The 20,215-nt window shown below is 43.9% G+C and overlaps 1 protein-coding gene and 1 long non-coding RNA gene across 5 annotated transcripts in view; one reads left to right on the forward strand and one right to left on the reverse strand.

Annotated features, from left to right (window-relative positions):
• The window catches only part of SOX5 (SRY-box transcription factor 5), a 775,029-nt gene that overhangs the window by 579,496 nt on the left and 175,318 nt on the right, over positions 1-20,215 (reverse strand). The window contains exon 1 of one of the 4 annotated variants that reach the window (XM_079992441.1): positions 13,658-13,862. The exons of the other annotated variants lie outside the window; for them this stretch is intronic. The gene's annotated coding sequence lies outside the window, so the exon portion shown is untranslated. Of the gene's footprint in view, positions 1-13,657; positions 13,863-20,215 lie in introns of those variants that run through there. 4 annotated transcript variants of the gene reach the window in all.
• Positions 14,110-15,653, forward strand: LOC307225430. The gene is made up of 2 exons (XR_013843003.1): positions 14,110-14,192; positions 15,471-15,653. It is a non-coding gene; the product is annotated as an uncharacterized lncRNA (long non-coding RNA).

A 20,215-nucleotide genomic window follows, 5' to 3' on the forward strand; every position in this document is an offset into this window, starting at 1 on the left:
AAGTTTTAAGCAAGTTGTTGAGATATCACACCGGCATCAGTCTTTTTGGTTTTGGTTTTTTACTTACAAACAGGTTTCCCCCAGACAAGGTCAGTCTGGATTAAATGGCAAGGTGCATGCAGCCTCATATCCAAATTTATGGTTAAATTATTTGGCCTGCTTGAAAAACAACACCCCTCATTACCTTCTTAGGGTACTGATTTTGCTGGGTTTATTTATTTATTTATTTATTTATTTATTTATTTATTTATCTGAACAGGGTGGATATGAAAATGTTTGACATCTATGAAGAGATTTGAAAATGTTTGACATCTATGAAGAGATGCTGCCAACACTTTGCTTGGGATTCATGGGTTGAAATTGACGGCTGGGGTTCCATACTGGCTTGGTTTGGGGGTGAATAGTGTGGAACATGAAGCAACACAATCTGAGAATTAATGAAGGCTCAGTTGACAACAACAACAACAACAACAACAACAACAACAACAACAACAACATGCCGCCCATCTGATTGGTTTACCCCACTCTGGGCAACTCCCAACAAAATATTAACAACACAATAAAACATCAACCATTAAAATCTTCCCTGAACAGGGCTGCCTTCAAATGCCTTCTAAGAGTCAAATAGTTGTTTATCTGTTTAACATCTGACGGGAGGGCGTTCCACAAGGAGGGCGCCACTACTGAGAAGGCCCTTTGCCTGGTTCCCTTAAGCTTCACATCTCACATTCATTTTTCACTAGTGATGGGTGAAGCTGTCAATTTCAGTTTCTCTCAGTTTCTCAAGCTTTCCCAATCTTAAACTGATTTCTACATCCATCTGCAGTATTTCGGAAGTCCTCGTAAAAATTCACAAATTCAGTACAAATTCCTCCTGATATACGCCTCCTGTTTTTGTGCAATTTGGTCTAATACACGCATTTTCGCAAAGCCTTTCCCCCTAAAATAAAGCATTACTGTATGCTGTTTTCACTGATGTATGCATTTTGTGCAGACTTTACCAGAGTATATGCCTTTTTGTACACATTACTTGGCTGGTGAACTGCGTTGCAAAATTTGAGGAAGTACGAATTTTGCAGGATGGCAATATTTTTGTTTCTCTTACTGTTTTGGAAAGTTAGGCAGCTTGGCTTTTGAATGCAAACTAAATTTCTTTCCCCCATTCTTAGTTTTTGAGGCACAAGACAGTCTGATGCCTAACATGCAGGACAAACAAATGTGTCCACTTCCACACACAGAAGTTGCTGCCTCAGTCAAACCTCAGTTGTCAAACATAATCCATTCTGGAAGTCCGTTCGAATTCTGAAGCGTTCAGCAACTGAGGTACAGCTTCCAATTGGTTGAAGGAACTTCCTGCACTCAAGTGGAAGTCACGTCGAATGTTTGGCTTCCAAAAAAAGTTTGAAAACCGGAGCATTTACTTCCAGGTTTTCAGTATTCAGGAGCTGAAACGTCCCAAAATGGAGCTGTTCGGGAACCAAGGTTTGACTGTGTGGCGATCACACAGGGTCCCCGGACGTTTCACCATCTATTGATCCCTGTACCACCACTTTATTTCTCGCTGCCACCACCCAGGCCCTACCTGGGACAATACTAAGTTCAGTCAGGGTTAAATCGGAACAAAAAAATTCTGTTTATTTATTGCAGTTTAAAAAGCGTCTGGTTTCATAAATGGTATCGGTCAATTACAATCCTGGGGTGCCTATCCAGACCTATAACATACGCTACCTGCTCTAACTCACTAAACCACCTCTCAGATATTTACTTGTCTTCCTAGCTCCTAACTGTTCCTGACTCAGCTTCTTTCGCTACACTAACTCAACCTACGCACAGACTCTATCCCAATTCACTCCCACTCCAACCAACCACCCAACTCCCAACAAACTCCTCCCTTCGCCCCTTCCAGAGCTAGTTTTATAGTCCCTCTGACTCCACCCCCTGGGTTCTGATTGGGTAACTTGTTTAACTATTTCATCTCCAGCACTCTCATATGTTAACGTCACAGGCTGAACTTTGCCTGAGGACAGCATGGGAACTTAGTGGCTGCAGCATAAACCATGCAGTGCACACAGCTCTGCCTTTCCTCATCTTGTCTCTGCCATCAGCCTATGGCGTTCTGTTGCCTGGGGCAGCCACCCCGCTCTGCCTAATGGTAGGGCCAGCCCGGTCAATTTGCAAGACCAGGCATTCCAGTTCTAGTCATGCCTTTTTGAAAAATAACAGGGCTGGGCCAAAGCCAGTGGTGGTGGTGAGAAACATTTAATGGGAAAACATTGGTGCCTGTGAAATGTGTATCCCCACTTCAGAGCTACTGGAGGTTACTTCCATGGGACTCACTACAATCTGAATCAAGTGAAAACGGTGATGATAACAGCAGCTAGGATAGCTGGGTTGGTAGAGCAGGAGATTTTTAATCTCAGGGTCGTGGCTCCAAGCCCCACGTTGGGGAAAAGTTTCCTGCAGGGGATTGGAATAGACGACCCCCCCATAGGGGGTCCAGACTATGGGGAGCCCCGAAAAATCAATAATTACAATCTGGATTATAATTTGGTCTTTTTTTATTTTAGTTTTTTGTTTTAATTGGATTGTGATTGGATATGTTGATTGGATGTTTTTTATTGGAAAATCAATAAAAATGATTTATTTTTTAAAAAAGGAAGAGATGACCCCAATTGCCCCTTCCAGTTCTATGTTTCTCTGATTCTAACAACTGCAAAACACTATACAGTGCTACCTCTGGTTGTGAATGGGATCCGTTCCGTAGGCCCATTCGCAACATGAGCAGAACGCAACCCGTGTCTGCACGTGCGCAGATCGCGATTCGCTGCTTCTGCACATGCGCGTGATGTCATTTTGCATGTCTGCGCATGCGCGAGCGGTGAAACCCAGAAGTAACCCTTTCCGGTACTTCCGGGTCGCCGCGTGACACAACCTGAAAACGCTCAACTTGAAGCAAACTTAGCATAAGGTATGACAGTAATATAATTAAAATATTATGAGAAGAAGGAGAAGAGAAATATTTCTTACCCAGGGCTGATTACAGCATATTAAAACACAACACAATTAAAATAAGCAACCACCCCCACCCCCCAAACAATAATTCCATACATCATGTTACAAAGAGGGCACCTACTTCATGTTTCACCCAAGATCCCTCATTGCATTTGAGTTCTACCTGCAGAAATCTTTACATGATCAGGGCCCCTTTAAAAATAAAAGGATAGTAAATAAACAAACAGCTTCCCAGGACCAAGAGAATACATCAGTGTGTGGTGGCAGGCGAGGCAAAGCTTGCTATGTATGTGCTCTGCCTCTCACCACCATCATGATTTGCCCAGGAATCGGTGAAAAACCTTTTATAACTGGGGCGGAGAAACCTGTGGCCCTCTGAATGTCATTGGACTCCATCTCCCATCACCCCTGACTATCGGCCATGCTGGCTGCGGCTGATGGGAGCTGTAGTCCAACAATACTACCTGGAGGGTCACAGGTTCCTCACTATACATTGGGCGATGCTGAAATGGTCCAGGACTTGAGCTATCACCAAAGTTAACCTATGGCAAAATGTTGATGTAAAATGTGAGGTTCTTCCTCACAAAGAACACATTAGAGAAGCAAAATGGGGTGGGGGATGTTGGGGGTTTCTGTATACCCCTCCAAACTAGGTAAAATTGCATCAGCCCAGCTCTCCTGTCATTAAATTCAGTGGCATCCCTTTGAATATAAACAGCAGCAGCAGCAGGAACAGGCCCCAGCTTACTTAGATTGTGTTAATTATAATCAGTGTTTTACTTTTTACGTCTTTGATTGTTAAGTTGGCAAAGTGCTGTGGAGATCCCTTTGGGGATGTGAGGCTCTATAGGAACGCAAGCTATTATTATTAAATAAAAATCACCTGGAGTTTAAATTATACAATAGCCACCTGATTACACTTAGCACTCCAGCTGTAATAAAAAAATAATTGCATGCAATATAAATTAAAGATGTGTTTACCCAAGTTCAGCAAAGTTCAGGTGCTCTGAAATAATCACAGAGGTGTCGGGAGAGAGTTGTGATACCTTCATCAGTCAGGCTGTCTCGGTATAAAGGGAGTTTAGAGCGGAGGCGCCTGGGAGGAGCAAAGGCCAACCGCCAGGTGAACGTTAGCAGAACCAAGTCAAACATAGAATAATAGAACCACAAATTGTAGAGTCGGAAGGGATCCTGGGGGGTCATCTAGTCCAACCCCACTGCAATGCAGGAATCTCAACTAAAGCAATAATTGCAAATCAGGGCAAAGGCAACACCATATCAGGGGTTAAATGATGGCACACAGAGTTCCAATGGAGACAGGAACCAAAGATTGATAGAATGGTAGGTGTTATGTACTGAAGTTCTAACCCTGGGCCAGGAGGGGGATACTGTAGATAGTTTTCACTCAAGTCCACATATGCAAATAAGGAATTGAAAGTGACGTTCAGTGATTGGATAGTTACAGAAAGTGGTTACTGCTGCGTTCTAGTGGAGCTCTATATAAGCAGGTTGACTGAACCCTTCAGCCCAGTTCTGTTCTGGGCCTGTGAATAAACAAGAGTTGCTTGAAGAATCGCTGTGTCGTCTGATATGTTCACCCACAACCTAACAGTAGGGCTCATGGTAGAGCACTTAACATAGATAAGAACATAGTGGCTAAAAGATTGAGCTGTGAATCGTGAAGCCCCTGATTCAAATACTGCCTCTGCCATGAACTCATTGGGCAAAGCATTCAGTTTGCATTCAACCCTAACCTTTTTCAACTCATTATATATCATTTCCCAAAAGGCCTTCACTCTCGGGCAAGTCCACCAGAGGTGAAAGAATCTTCCATCATTTTCTTTACATTTCCAACATTTGTTATCAGACAAATGGTATATTTTGGCAAGTTTAACTGGGGTCATGTACCATCTATATATCATTTTCATTACATTTTCCTTCAAAGCATTACATGCAGTGAAGTTCAGCCCGTTGGTCCACAACCTTTCCCAGTCCTCAAACATGATATCATGCCCTATATCCTGTGCCCACTTTATCATGGCCGATTTAACCATTTCATCTTGTGTATTCCATTTTAACAGCAAGTTGAAAGTATCTTAGTCTTAGGTTCTAACAGTTCTGTTTCCAATTTCGATTTCTCCACCTGGAACCCTAACTTTTTGTCATTTTTAAAAACTTCATTAATCTGAGCGTAATGTAACCAGTCTCGCACTTTGTCCTTAATTTTCTCCAAACTCTGCAATTTCCAATTGTCTCCATCTTTTTCTAATATTTCCCAATATTTTGGCCATTTGGCCTCCATATTGGGTCTTTTTCGGGCCTTAGCTTCCAGCGGTGAAAGCCACCTTGGAGTTTTATTTTCCAATAAGTCTTTATATTTTGTCCAGACATTAAACACTGCTTTTCTGACAATATGGTTCTTAAAGGCCTTATTGATCTTAACCTTGTCATACCATAAATATGCATGCCAACCAAAAGCATTGTTAAAACCTTCCAGATCCAATACATCAGTGTCTTCGAGAAGTAGCCAAACTTTTAGCCAGCAGAAAGCTGCGGCCTCATAGTACAACTTTAGGTCTGGCAGGGCAAAGCCCCCTCTTTCTTTCGCATCAGTTAATATCTTAAACTTATTTCTGGGCTTTTTGCCCTGCCAGACAAACTTAGAAATATCTCTCTGCCACTTCCGGAAGCACTCCGTCTTGTCCACAATCTGTAATGTTTGGAACAAAAACAACATTTTTGGCAATACATTCATCTTGATAGCAGCAATTCGGCCTAGCAAAGAAAGTTTCAATTTTGTCCAACTATCTAAGTCTCTCTTAATTTCTGACCAACATTTTTCATAATTATCCTTAAAAAGACTCAGATTTTTTGCTGTTATGTTTACCCCTAGGTACTTTACTTTTTTAACCACATTTAGTTCTGTCTCTTTCTGAAACCGTTCTGACTCTGTATCTGTCCAGTTTTTCCCCAATACCTTAGTTTTCTGTTTGTTTAATTTAAATCCCGCCACCCGACCAAAATCTTGAATCAATTGTAATACTCTTTTCGTACTAGATTCTGGCTCCTGCAGGGTCAAAACTAGGTCATCTGCGAAAGCTTTAAGTTTATATTGTTTCTCTCCGACCTGAATTCCTTCCACCAACCGGTCCCCTCTAATCATATTCAAGAGCACCTCCAGAACCGAAATAAATAGCAAAGGGGAAATAGGGCAGCCTTGTCGTGTTCCTTTTTCGATTTTAAACTCTTCTGTAACCACATTGTTGACTATCAATTTAGCCTTTTGCTCTGAATATATTGCATCAATCCCATTCTCAAAACCCCGTCCCACTCTCATTTCTTTTAAATTTCCCTTCATAAATTTCCAGGAAATATTGTCAAAGGCCTTCTCCGCATCTATAAAAATTAACACTGCTTTTGTATTTATATCTGTTTGCAAAAGTTCCAAGATGTCAATAATGTTCCTTGTATTAGCAAACAAGTGTCTACCTGGGAGAAAGCCTGCCTGGTCCTTGTGAATTACTTCATTTAAAACTTTTTTAAGTCTACTTGCCAAAATGTCTGCAAATATTTTGTAATCCACATTTAAAAGAGAGATGGGACGATAGTTCTTAAGTTGTGTCTTTTCAGCTTCCGATTTTGGTATCAATGTGATAAAGGCTTCCTTCCACGATTCCGGCGCCCTCTTCCCCTCCATAATTTCATTGCTAACCTCCATCAGTGGTTGTATCAAATAGTCTTTTAATGTCTTATAATACTTGGAGGCCAGCCCATCTGGCCCTGGAGATTTGCCCATTTGCATATTCTGAATGGCTTGTTCAATCTCTTGTCGTGTTATTTTGCAGTTCAGGATTGATCTATTTTCTTGTGACAATTTTGGTAGCCCATTTTTTTCCAGAAATTGTTTAATCTCGACCTCATCTTGCGGCCCTTGAGTGTATAATTTTTTGAAGTATCTCTGGAAGCACTTTCTAATGTCCACAGGGTTCTGAATATTTCTTCCTTCAATCTCTAAATTTGTAACTGTATTTTGTCTCCTCTTCAACTGCCAAGCTAGCAGTTTCCCACATTTATTTGCCGATTCAAAAGTTTTTTGTTTCATTAATTTAATCTTCCACTCTATTTCCTGATTTATCAATTTAGAATATTGGGCTTGATGAAGTTTAATTTCTTTCAGAGTCGGCTGTGACTTCGGATTTGATCTTAACTTCTTCTCTAATTCTTTAATTTTCTCCAAGATTTTGTCTTTCCTCTCATTTTGTATCCTTTTCTTTACAGCATTCTGTTGAATCAGGAACCCCCTCATCACAGCCTTACTTGCATCCCAGATGATTCTTTTTTCCACCGTAGTGTTCAAATTTATCTCAAAATAATCTTTCAAAACTTTTTGGGCCTTCTTAATAATCTCCTGATCTCTAAACAAATTGTCATTCATCTTCCATCTAAAGGAGCCGGTTGGTAGTAGTGTCATGTCCATCTTTAATGCATTATGGTCGGAGCAGGTCTTTGGGCAGATTTCCACCTTTTTAACTTTAGGTGCCAGACCTCTAGATATCCATATTTGGTCGATTCTTGTCCAAGTCAGCTGGGCTTCAGAGAAGAATGTTCCCTCTCTTCCCAAGGGGTTCTTCATTCTCCAAATGTCAATCAAGTCCATATTGTCAGTCATTTCAAAAAAAGTCTTTGGTAGTCTGCCATCTTTTGTAACATTTTGGCTTTGTGACTTATCCATGTTAGTTGATACGACCCCATTCATATCTCCCATCATAATGATGTTATCATAGTCCAGATAATCCAGCATAGTCTCATGCAGCTTCTTGTAAAATTCCGATTTCCCCTCATTTGGTGCATAAATTCCTAATATCAAGATCTTCTCTCCTTGATGTTGTATCTCAATTGCTAAAATTCTTCCATATTCATCTTTAAATAAAAGTTTAGGTGACAGGCTCTCTTTTGCATATATCACCACCCCTCTCTTCTTTACTCTGTCCGAAGATATAAATTCCTGGCCAAGTCTTTTATTTATTAACACTTTTCTGTGGAGCCTAATCACGTGAGTTTCTTGTAGGCAAATAATATCCAATTGTTCCTTTTTTAATATGTGGAAAATTTTCCTCCTTTTTTCCGGAATATTACAGCCATTTATATTCCAACTCAAAAGTTGCAGAGACATCCTGAATAAATCTGGTTATTTTCCTGGGGGTGGTGTCTTATTCGCTGGATCTTCCGGTTCCAAGGGTGCAGGTACCGCTGGTGCTCCAGGCCCAGAGGGTGATTCAATTCCTTTTTGAAGGTCCTCTCCGTATGCAGTCAAAAATTTATCTCTATCTTCCAATGTTCTGATTTTGACCTTCTTCCCTCTAAAAGTGAAAGATAATCCTTGGGGGAACTCCCACCTGAAGATAATTGAATTGCTCCTCAACAATCTAACCAATTCGAGGTAGCCAGATCTAAGGTCCAGCAGTTGTTTAGGAATATCCTTGTAAATTTCAATTCTTTTGTCCGAAATGTCCAGTGACTTTCCGTAGTGTAGGCCCAAAATCTTATCCCTTTCCTCCTTTGATCTCAATATTATCAAACAGTCTCTGGGTTTCTCTTTCTTTATAAGTCTTCCAAGCCTAAAAGCTGATACGATTTTAAAGTCCTTTTCCTCTAAGTTCCAAAACTTGGAAAGTTCTTTAGTCAAAAACTCAGCTAAGTTGCCTTCTTCCACTTCTGGTATCGACCTTATCCTTAAATTACTCTCCTGATTCCGCAGTTCTGTCATAGAAAGATAAGTCTGATGTTCATCTACTTGTTTACGGAGTGATCTTACCTCTCGTTCCAAAATTCCAAGTCTTTGACTAGTATCTTCAGCCAATTTCCGATTTTCTGCTATGGCCCCCGTCAATTCTCCAATTGCTTGTGCGTTCTGTGATACTTGTCCAGTTAGTCTATTTAAACATTCTGTGTTTTGATCAATTTTAGCTGTTTGCTCATCAGCTTTCTTATCCAAAGATTCCACTCTCTTATCCAGAGATTCCAATTTTTCATAAATTTTCTCTAAAATAGAAGCAGTTGCTCCTGAGGCCATATCTTCCAATTGTAATTGCTCAATTTCTTCCTCCCCTGCTTTTGGCAGAGAAGCAACTTTTTCCTCTGAAGGCAAAGTAGGTACAGATGATCTACGTGCCTGGGAAGCTGCGGTTAAAGTTGTTAAAGTTGTTTGTCTGGTTCTTGGTCCCTTTTTTCTAGCACCACTCATTCCAGAGTTATCTAAGAGTCAAGGTCAAGCTGAGTTGTTCCCATGAGAAAACAACAGCCCAGATGGTAACAGTCAAGCAGGAGGCCGGGAAAAGGAAAGTAAAGTAATGTCACTGCTGTAAATCCAAAATCCTCTAGGGGGAGCTTAAAATGTCTTTAGGGAAGAGATCAATTCTAGTAAAATTGTTAAAATCAAGTTTTAAGTCCAGGAACCTTCAATAACAGGCTTTAAGCAGAGTTAGTATTAGCGCCACATTGTTTCAAACAGAGTATACTGGTATTTCAGATGATGCTTCAAAGTAGCAAGTCCAAACTCCCTCAGATTGTTGCAATTTTTGATTCAAAGTGACCAAATCTGCAAACTGACAGCTCAGTTGCTCAGGCAGCTCCAGCACCTGGGTTTCTTACTCAAATTATATTTCCAAATAGAAGAAAGGTATCACGATGCAAGTATAGAACATAAGATCAAATGCTTAGAATCCTTATTCGCTTACAGAAAAGGTTCAGTGGTTGCTCAGATCAATTAGGTTAAAAGTTCTTTCTTTACCTCCACTCCTCCAGCTCTTTGCTTTGAAGTTCAATGACAGCGGAAGACGGACTTCCTGTTTTTCGTCGCTCCGCTTTCAGCCAAATTCAATAGATTTTAGTCTCCAATTTAATAAAGTCCTTCTTTACTCACGGGTTGTTGCTTTTCCACATCAGAAAGTTTCAGGAAAAAAGGTCAGCGCTCACCGGCAGCAGCGCGGCTTCACTCCGTAGCTTGCGGAACGACCCACAGCGCCGCTACCCCCTCCCCGTTCCGGAGCCCCTTACGGGGTTCCTTCAACGTTTCAGGGGTTGCTTCCAGCACCCGCTGGGTCCCGAGACCACAGGCTTTTACTGCCTGTGGGTTTCCGAAGTGGGTCTCCGCTTCGCCGTAGCGGACGACCCGTTTCCCACGGAGCTTCCCCTTCACCGAATGAAGAGGACCGCCATTGCCGTTCGCGCCGCCTCCGGAAGTGGCATTAGGTCCAGTTGTGACCGACTCTGGGGTTGCGGCGCTCATCTCGCTTTATTGGCCAAGGGAGCCGGCGTACAGCTTCTGGGTCATGTGGCCAGCATGACTAAGCCACTTCTGGCAAACCAGAGCAGCGCACGGAAACACCGTTTACCTTCCCACTGGAGCGGTACCTATTTATCTACTTGCACTTTGTGCTTTCGAACTGCTAGGTTGGCAGGAGCTTGGACCGAGCAATGGGAGCTCACTCCGTTGCGGAGATTCGAACTGCCGACCTTCTGATCAGCAAGTCCTAGGCTCTGTGGTTTAACCCACAGCGCCACCTGGGCCCCTTACTGGCTTACCTTACTGCAAAGGTGGAGAGCACTCCCTCCGGATACTTAAAAGTAAGATACAGATGTTATTATTATAGACAATCTAGGCTAAGGAAAGTGGCTATTAAGAAGCGGCAATCCAGAACTATTTTTTGCAGAGGGGGGAAAAAAGGTGGCCTTGTACTTAAAAGACAGTCTTCACTGTGCAAACATTTTTACATAATTGAAGTATCATTTGAATTTCAGGCAATAATGTGTTATGCTTTAAGCCTTATTGTGGGGATCATCATAGCTTGTTTTTGTTTTATTTTGTGCTACAGAATTAACAGTATTAAATATATTCTTAGAACACAAAAAAATAAATAAAAATAAAAATAAAATAAAATATGGACTGCCAAGGAGAGATGTTGGAGGAATTCGTTATTCGTCCATTCCAATACGAGCAGGCCAGAGCTATACCTCCCAGAATAATTTGTGGATCGGTACATAGCTATTGTTGGATTTCATACTTCTCCAAATACTGTGACAGTTATTCACTCAAAAAGCCCCAGGAGAGGTCTTTTAAAAGTGTGTATTTGGAGAAAATGTATGCTTTAAAACATGTATTTAACAGCATTTGTGTGTTTGTGTGTAATTTATGGAGGGGGAGAGAGAGAGAAAGAGAAAGAGAGAGAAAAAGAAAGAGAGAAAGAGACAGAGAAAGAGAGAGAGAAAAAGAGAGAGAGTTTAATGATGAAACAAGATGAAACAGACTTATGGGTGAAAATATGGAAAAGAGACACCGACAAGAACTAGTGATCCATCCAGTTCTACTGCCAAGTCTGCAAATTACAAACATTTATGCAAATGTACTTAATTTACACAATGTATTCTGGAAGCGCAGTTCCTTGGACCCAGCCCCCATGGTTATGACAATAGCTATTCTAGTAACCCCACACCCACCCAAATAGCTGCAATGTGATGCCATAGTAGCTGTGCTTTGCTCTGCGTTGGCTCGAGGCCATCAATGTATGGAACCGTCCTGCAATTAAAATGTATGGGATTCTCTCCAGATGCATCAACAGAAGCCCTCTGCATGCATATGGACCACCATGATCTACAAATACTAGGTGAGTTCTGGAAACCTGTCAGGTGATGGCAATTGCAAGGCAGATATGGAAACTGTGCACAAATGCCCACATCTGTACCTGTGTATCTCTATCTGTATTTGGTGCTTTTTTTCCCTAGACAAAAAGGTCCCAGAATTCACCTCCCTCACAACACCCACCCCAGAGGTTCTCGTCAGGCTGGGGGGGGGGTGTCTCTTCACCAGCCAGAGACTTGTTGATGCTGCTCAGCTGAGGTATGGGGAGCCTTCCTCCCCATATCTGAGCAGCTTAACAAGCCCACCACCACCTCACCTCTCCAGCTCATGTGAGCTGGAGCATCACTGGGACTTGCTCAGCTGAGGTGCGGCTTTGCCTGTGAGGTTGAAGAGCCTCAACATAGCCCTGGCTCATGATGAGACCCTCACTCTCCAGAGCCTGTAGAGCAGTGGTGGCCAAACTTGGCCCTCCAGCTGTTTTGGGACTACAATTCCCATCACCCCTGACCACTGGTCCTGTTAGCTAGGGATGATGGGAGTTGTAGTCCCAAAACAGCTGGAGGGCCAAGTTTGGCCACCACTGCCATAGAGGATGTCCTCTTCCGGCTCTGGGGAGGGTCTCCTCATGAGCCGGAGGCACAGCAGGACTTTCCAGAGGCTGGTCAGGTCTCTCCCCCCACTTCGGGGGCCCAGCTGAGAGGTACCAGAACACCGTTCCAGCTGGGGGGAAAGCCCCTATATCTATATTAGAAATAGCAACTAGGTGCTTGGAAAAGACTAGCCCTGGAGCTAGCTACACATCCCTTTAGAACGTGTCAGTGGAAGTGCACTGGGTAGTCTCTGTCAGTCAAGCTATAACATATCCTGACACCCCTTTTAGCAGAGAGCAGCTTGAAGGCTAAGTCAGGATGATGTCTTCAGCAGTGGGCGAGATCCAGGGTGGGGAGAGATGGAGGGAGCTGGCAAGGAGCTATGAGAGGAGCGGTATTAGTTCCATATTGTTGTTCCACTCGAAGGACACAGTGTGTCATAACAAATTACCATTAATTTGCACCAGCAGTACTGTTAGATTAAGACGGGCAAGCAATGATGACAAATAGAACTCGCGAGTTCGCCTAACGAGAGGGCAAGGCTGCATCGCCGGAGCCGCTTCTCTCAATTAGTGGACAAGGCTTTTAATGCCTCCGCGCCCAACCAAAGCAATTTTGATTACTCAGAGCTAAGCCTTCGCTTAGAAGAATCCAGAAGCTGAAATGCATCTCCCACTCCCCCCCCCCGCCCCGAACTCCACAGCTACTTCCCCCACCCCTTTTAAGCATAATTTTTTTACGGAGCACTAATATAGAGAGAACCTGTATGGTTGCAAAAGAGCAGGATACTGGGTCCTCCAGCCCCCTGGTCTTGAACCGCTGGGTCCCATGACCCACAAGGGGGGCATGACTTGCCCCACCAAAAGATGAATCACGCAAACAGCACTGCAACCATCTTTCAGGAAGAGGTGAAAAACAAAAGATGGGAGGAGGGAGGGAGGAAGAGCACAGATGTACAAACTGGTAGGAACATAAAATGTACAAGGAGGAGCTAGAGGTATATCTTGGGTCTAGAAGGGTTAAGGGTAGTAGAGCTTTATCCCAACCTGGGAAAATCCAGGCATTTTAAACTGCAGCTGCCATCATTCCCAATCAGCATGGATCAGGGATATGGGTTTCTGGGTTCTTAGAAGGACAAAATTGATGCCTCATTCCAGCAGCACTGGAGGACAACCAAGGCCCCACCATCATAGTTAGGCCGAAGCCACAGCCTGGACCCAGCGGACCAGAGATTCTTGAGAAGTGATGGAGGAATCAGTCCCTTTCTTGCATTATTTAGATATCCTGGCTCAGCAACAACAGGCTTATGAAACACATATTTAACTTTCTTATGAAGGTCCTCCCACAATTGCCCTACGACCAGTTTTTAAATGTCAGCCTATTGGCTTTGTAATAACCAAAAGCTATTTGAACATACAGAATTATGGACTAATCGCTGCTCGGCCAATTTTGCCGCCAGTTTTCACAGGCGGCGGCAGAAGGATGAGAGAATGCAATTTAGCTACAACTTCAAAGTCGTGTTCTTCGTTATCATTGGAGCTGAGGCTCCTTTGTGTTCTTCCATCCCAATTTGGCTTTTCAAGTGAATGGGAACTAGTTGTTTACATTTGCTCACGCCATGTCATCTGGCAATGGAGTTCTGGATAATAAATTGGTCAGCGGCGGAATGGTTGTGTCAGAATGTGCATAAGCATTTTCAGTGGTGGCTGGTCTCCATTGTGACAGGTTGGGCAGAAGGCAGGGAGGCCAATAGGAGGCAGAGGCAGAGCCAACGATAGGTGAAGCCACAGCCAATAGCAGGTGGAGCCACCCCCGATTGGCAGACTGAGCTTGGTGGGGCAGAACCCTCTTTGCCCTTGCGGACCATTTCCCATTGTCTTTTCTCATGATCTCACAGTCCATGAATGATCCCCAAACCATGCTTTTCCAGAAACACAGTTTCCCACCTTTGTGTATGTTACAGTGATTTCAGTGGGAGTGTTAAATATTCCTTCTCCTCAAGCAGGACCTGAGCACAACAGTGCTCTCCCTGCTTTTGATTCCCAGCAACCAGCACAGGTGGCGCTGTGGGTTAAACCACTGAGCCTAGGGCTTGCCGATCAGAAGGTTGGCAGTTTGAATCCCCGCGACGAGGTGAGCTCCCGTTGCTCGGTCCCTGCTCCTGCCAACCTAACAGTTCAAAAGCACATCAAAGTGCAAATAGGTACCGCTCCAGCGGGAAGGTAAATGGCGTTTCCGTGCACTGCTCTGGTTCGCCAGAAGCAGCTTAGTCATGCTGGCCACCTGACCCGGAAGCTGTACGCTGGCTCCCTCAGCCAATAAAGCAAGATGAGCACCACAACCCCAGAGTCATCCACGACTGGACCTAATGGTCAAGGGTCCCTTTACCTTTACCTTTAACCAGCATTCAAAGCCAAATTGCCTCCAACAGTGAAGACAGAACATTGCTATTGTGGCTAATAACCAGTGACCCCTTATTTCTCTAAATCACTTTTCAAGCCATCTATGTTGGCAGCCATCGCTGCCTCTTATCAAACCCTATTTTCCAGGGACAGTCCCAGATTTACAGAAGACGTCACAGTTTCTGATTTAATCCTGGAATGTCTCACTTTTCCGTGGGACTTCCCTACTTTCATTAGAGAAATGTTGGAGGGAGTTGTGCGACCCCCAAACAAGGAGGTTAAATAACTATGCCACCTTCAGAAGACATTTGAAGCCAGCCCTGTATAGGGAAGTTTTTTAATGTTTAAAGTTTTATTTTTTTTATATATGTTGGAAGCTGGGGCTGGGGCAACCCAGTCAAATGGGCGGGATCAATAAATTATTATTATTATTATTATTATTATTAAATAGGACATCCTTATTTTCAATGGAGAATGTTGGAGGGCAGGTCTTATGGGAGTGAATTCCATATGATGTGTGAAGATTAACTTTCTTTTATCTGTCCCAAATCTTCCATGAATTCTAGTGTTATGAGAAACTGAGTATATACAATTTTTGTTGTCTGTCTATATTCATTTACAAATATTGTTCAGCAATAGTCCTAATATACATTTTTAATTCATTTTGATATTATTATCCAATAATTTTTTTGTGTTTTCCCATTAGGAGGTTGATTTTAGTTCTATTGGTTTCCCTATTTCACATCGTCTTCTCTCTATATACTGTAACATAAATTCTCCCTATTCTTTTTTATATGTTTCATCACCCTGAGATTTATTTGTTTACAGACATTTTATGGAAAAAATTGAAGAAGAACAATTATATATATAATGGACAAAGACAATGCGAAAAGTTAAAGACGACATAAAAAAGCCGGAAGAAGGAAGTCAGCTCGGGAGAGCAAGAACAAATGTGAAACATAATGTATGTGTATGTATAGTATGTAACTAAAAATTCAATAAATATCATCTTTAGAGAGAGAGAGAGAGAGAGAGAGAGAGAAACTGAGTAAAGCTTTTTTTTCTGTCCACTTCCTCCGCGTCGTGTATAATTTTATAAACTTCTATCATGTTGCCACTCACTTGCCTTTTCTCCAAATTGAAAAGTCCCAAATGATGTAACCTTTCCTCATAGGCCCTTGATAATTTCCGCTGGCCTTTTGAAGGAAGAATGAACACACATTTGGGTTGGAGAATTCTATCAAGTGTGTCAGCTGACCAGGGAAGAAGTGGGCCAGGAATGTCATGTGCAACGTGTGAGCTCCATCTTGTTCACCTCTTGATAGGAAGACCACGCACCCCAATTACCCCCCTGGTTCAACTAAAAAGTTGGGCTCTTAAGTTGCTCTACTCCCAAAAGGAGGGTGCCACATGGCGGTCTCACCTGCACGCCCCACCGCTGGCATAAATGCCACAGATAGCAAGCTCTCCCACAACGCTAAGAAGGGCAGCGAGACGCCACCTAACAAATGCAACTTTAACAACAGTAAAACAACCTAATAGCTCAGCGTGCCAGGGGGTTAATGTGGCGGACCATTTAACGCTGAGCTAAATAGCCCTGGTTTGCTTCTCAATGCCAAGTGTCGAACTGAGGATTGCAATTGCAGGAGCGGTTCCTAATTCATTAGTTAAAGGGGGTCATTGCTCGTGGGGTGGGGGAGAAGGAGGGAAAGAGGGAAGAACTGGAGGGGTCGGAAATAGCAGGGGAAACTCGGAGAGACTCAAAGTCAGTGCAAGGTTGGGCTCCTGCCGTTTGCCATATTTAGCTGTGCAGCCCCACAGGTGGCAGTGAAATTTGCACACACAGAGGTGGGTTCTTCTGCAGCCCACATAAAGGAGCTGTATGAGAAAATGGGAGGATTTGAGGATCTTTTTGAAAATGTGCTGCATTCTCCTTTTTCCCCTACTTATTTTAGAATGGTTTCCAGGGAAGGAGGAACATTTTGACCCCAGTTAGAAGAAATCCCACCCTAATTTGCAGGACTCGACCTTCTTTCCAGCTCGCCACTACAAAATATTTTGAAATACAAACACGAAAACATTAAATATTTTAAAATGTGTACATAAGAACAGAGGAAGAGCTGTGTTGCATCAGGGCAATGGTCCATCACATTCAGCATCCTGGCCAGTCAGATGCCTGTGGGAAGCTTGCAAGTGGGACCTGGGTGCGAATCTCCACACTTGAGATTTCTAGCAAGGGGCATTCAGAGGCATACTGCCTCCAACAGTGGAGGGAGAAGATAGCTATTGTGGCTATCAGCCTAAACCAGAAGAAACACGCTGATGGAAACATACCCATTAAAGCAAGAAAAAGTGAAGGGATAAGCAAGCAAGGCAATCCTATATACACTTTTCTGGGTTTACTTCTGAACATAAATGTATAGGATTGTGCTGTTAGGCTGAACCATATATGCATGTTGGTCTAAACCACAGAGCCTAGGGCTTGCCGATCAGAAGGTCGGCGGTTCGAATCCCCATGACGGGATGAGCTCCCGTTGTTCGGTCCCTGCTCCTGCCAACCTAGCAGTTTGAAAGCACGTCAAAGTGCAAGTAGATAAATAGGTACCATTCCGGCGGGAAGGTAAACGGCGTTTCCGTGCACTGCTCTGGTTCGCCAGAAGCAGCTTAGTCCTGCTAGCCACATGACCCAGAAGCTGTCTGTGGACAAATGCCAACTCCCTCGGCCAATAGAGCAAGATGAGCGCCGCAACCCCAGAGTCGTCCGCAACTGGACCTAATGATCAGGGTACCAGTACCTATACCTTTACTTACTGCTGATACATATAAAGGTAAAGGTAAAGGTACCCCTGCCCGTACGGGCCAGTCTTGACAGACTCTGGGGTTGTGCGCCCATCTCACTTAAGAGGCCAGGGGCCAGCGCTGTCCGGAGACACTTCCGGGTCACGTGGCCAGCGTGACATCGCTGCTCTGGCCAGAGCCAGAGCCGCACACGGAAACGCCGTTTACCTTCCCGCTGGTAAGCGGTCCCTATTTATCTACTTGCACCCGGAGGTGCTTTCGAACTGCTAGGTTGGCAGGCGCTGGGACCGAGCAGCGGGAGCGCACCCCGCCGCAGGGATTCGAACCGCCGACCTTTCGATCGGCAAGCCCTAGGTGCTGAGGCTTTAACCCACAGCGCCACCTGCGTCCCGTCTGCTGATACATATAGTGATCAGCAATAGCTGTGTCGCAACATTAAGTTGTAAGTATGAGGAAACCATATTTTTAGAAGCAGCTGGATAGCTCACTTGGTTAGAGAGTGGTGCTGGTAATGCCAAGGTTGCAGGTTCGATCCTCGAATGGAACAGCTGCATATTCCTGCATTGCAGGGGGTTGAATTTGATGACCTTCGGGTGCATTCCAGCTCTGTGATTCTATTATGCCTGATTCTATTTTTTAATTTTTAATTTATTCATCAACACTTAACCATGACTCTTATTTCTAACCTGGCCATAAATGTCAACTATGCTCACCACTGGCTTGGCTGCACGTCCTCACAAAAAAAATCAATACATATGTGCAGAGAGAGAGAGAGAGAGAGAGAGAGAATCTCACTGTCTTCTGAGTACCACCTTTCCAGTTGTCACAAAGGGCAGCAAGAAAGTGAGGGGGGGAGGAGGGAAAATAATAGACCCCAAATGGGTTACAGCAGAATACAACATTTCAATTAGACCTCGGCAAAGGGGAAGGCTTTCTTCCTGAACATTAACCCCCCCGAAACAAGCGATTTCTCTAATTCCTGCCATCATTCAGACTGGCCTTGAATTACCTCCTGATAGGCCTCCCATGCGCTTGCAGATGAGAGAGTGTAATGGGGATCTGTTAATTAACTAGAAGCAAAGTTGCACGGTGGGGATCAAACACTGGATGCGTCCTAAAACTCCCACAGAGAAGATGAAATGCAGCGCAAACTTTAAAGACTTCCCGTCATTAGCCAAGACCTTGGCTGCTCCTGGCCCAGACCCCTCCTGTTCCAGAGAACAATGAGGACAATGATGGCAGAAATGAAATGGTGCAGCAAGGAACAAAGGAATTAGCTATTTACCCACAGAGAATGAAAGGAAAGCTGGGGACAAAGATTGGCGGGGAGGGAGGGAAAAGACGCTTGCTTTTCCCGACGACGGTTCCTCTCTACTTTTAATTAATTTATGGCTGCCAGGGACCTGCACACAGAGCATGCCCAAAAGCATTGTGTGCTTGGAGGGCAGCTTTAAGACCCTCGCGTAACATCTACTGTTTACTCTTCGGTGGAATAACAAAGTGGCCGGGAGGAGGTGGAGGAAGGAGGTCAGGAGCTGAGAAGGGGAGATGTTTTGCTTTCGGAAGAAATGGAAGTAGGGGACCAAAAGGTCACAGTGACCCCCTACTCTGCCTCCTAGGGGCCAATTTCCCTATGAAAAAAGTGCACGGCTTCTCCAAGGATTTTCTTGGACGCAAACAGTGGTGTTCGGTAAAATGCAGCTGTGGACCACATCTGACTCATGACATTACTCAGCTGCTGTTTACACTAAGTATTTCGCATAGGACCTGGCTCAGTACTGTCTACACCAAGGGTCAGCAACCTATTTCAGCTGTGGGCTGGTCCACCGTCCCTCAGACCATGTGGTGGGCTAGACTATTTTTTTTTGGGGGGGTGAACGAATTCCTATGCCCCACAAATAACCCAGAGATACATTTTAAATAAAAGCACACATTCTACTCATGTAAAAACACCAGGCAGGCCCCACAAATAACCCAGAGATGCATTTTAAATAAAAGGACACATTCTATCCATGTAAAAACATGCTGATTCCTGGACCGTCCGAGGGCCGGATTGAGAAGGCGATTGGGCTGGATCTGGCCCCTGGGCCTTAGGTTGCCTACCCCTGGTCTACACCGACGGGCAGCAGCCCTCTGGGATTTCAGACTGGGGGTCATACCCTGCCCTACCTGGCGATACCAGGGTTGAACCTAGGACCTTCTGCATGTAAATCAGAGGCTCTTCCACTGAGCTACAGTCCTTCCTCCGACCAAATTTGGGGACCTGAGCAAAATATGGAGATAACCAAGCAGCCTCTGCAGTTGTTCTATGGCACACACCAGGTTTCACTCAGGAAGTGACTGAGACCCAATTTCGGTTGTCCGTGATAAAGCGAATTAACTTTGAGAGCATGAAATTCTTCACATGTGTCCCCTTACCATTTATATGACTGGCAATGGATGTGCCCCCACCCCCAAAAAAAATTTCTCTCAAACTTATTTTTCATGTGGGGCAAGTTGCACAAGTGAGCCCTACCCATGGAGGCAACTATGACTGCACTGGCCCCAGATCAGTGAGAACCAACATGGTGCCTATTATTATTATTATTATTATTATTATTATTATTAAAATTTATATACCGCCCTATACCCAGGGGGGTCTCAGGGAGGTTCACAGAATAAAATCAAGATATAAAACAAAATACATAATAAAAACAAAAACAGCAACCCAATAACCCCTGTTGTAGTCCAATAACATCTGGAAGTCAACTCACTGACTGCCCCCATGACCCTAG

This window comes from Podarcis cretensis (genome assembly GCF_951804945.1).
Source record: "Podarcis cretensis genome assembly, chromosome: 10".
NCBI classification, from domain to species: Eukaryota; Metazoa; Chordata; class Lepidosauria; order Squamata; family Lacertidae; genus Podarcis; species Podarcis cretensis.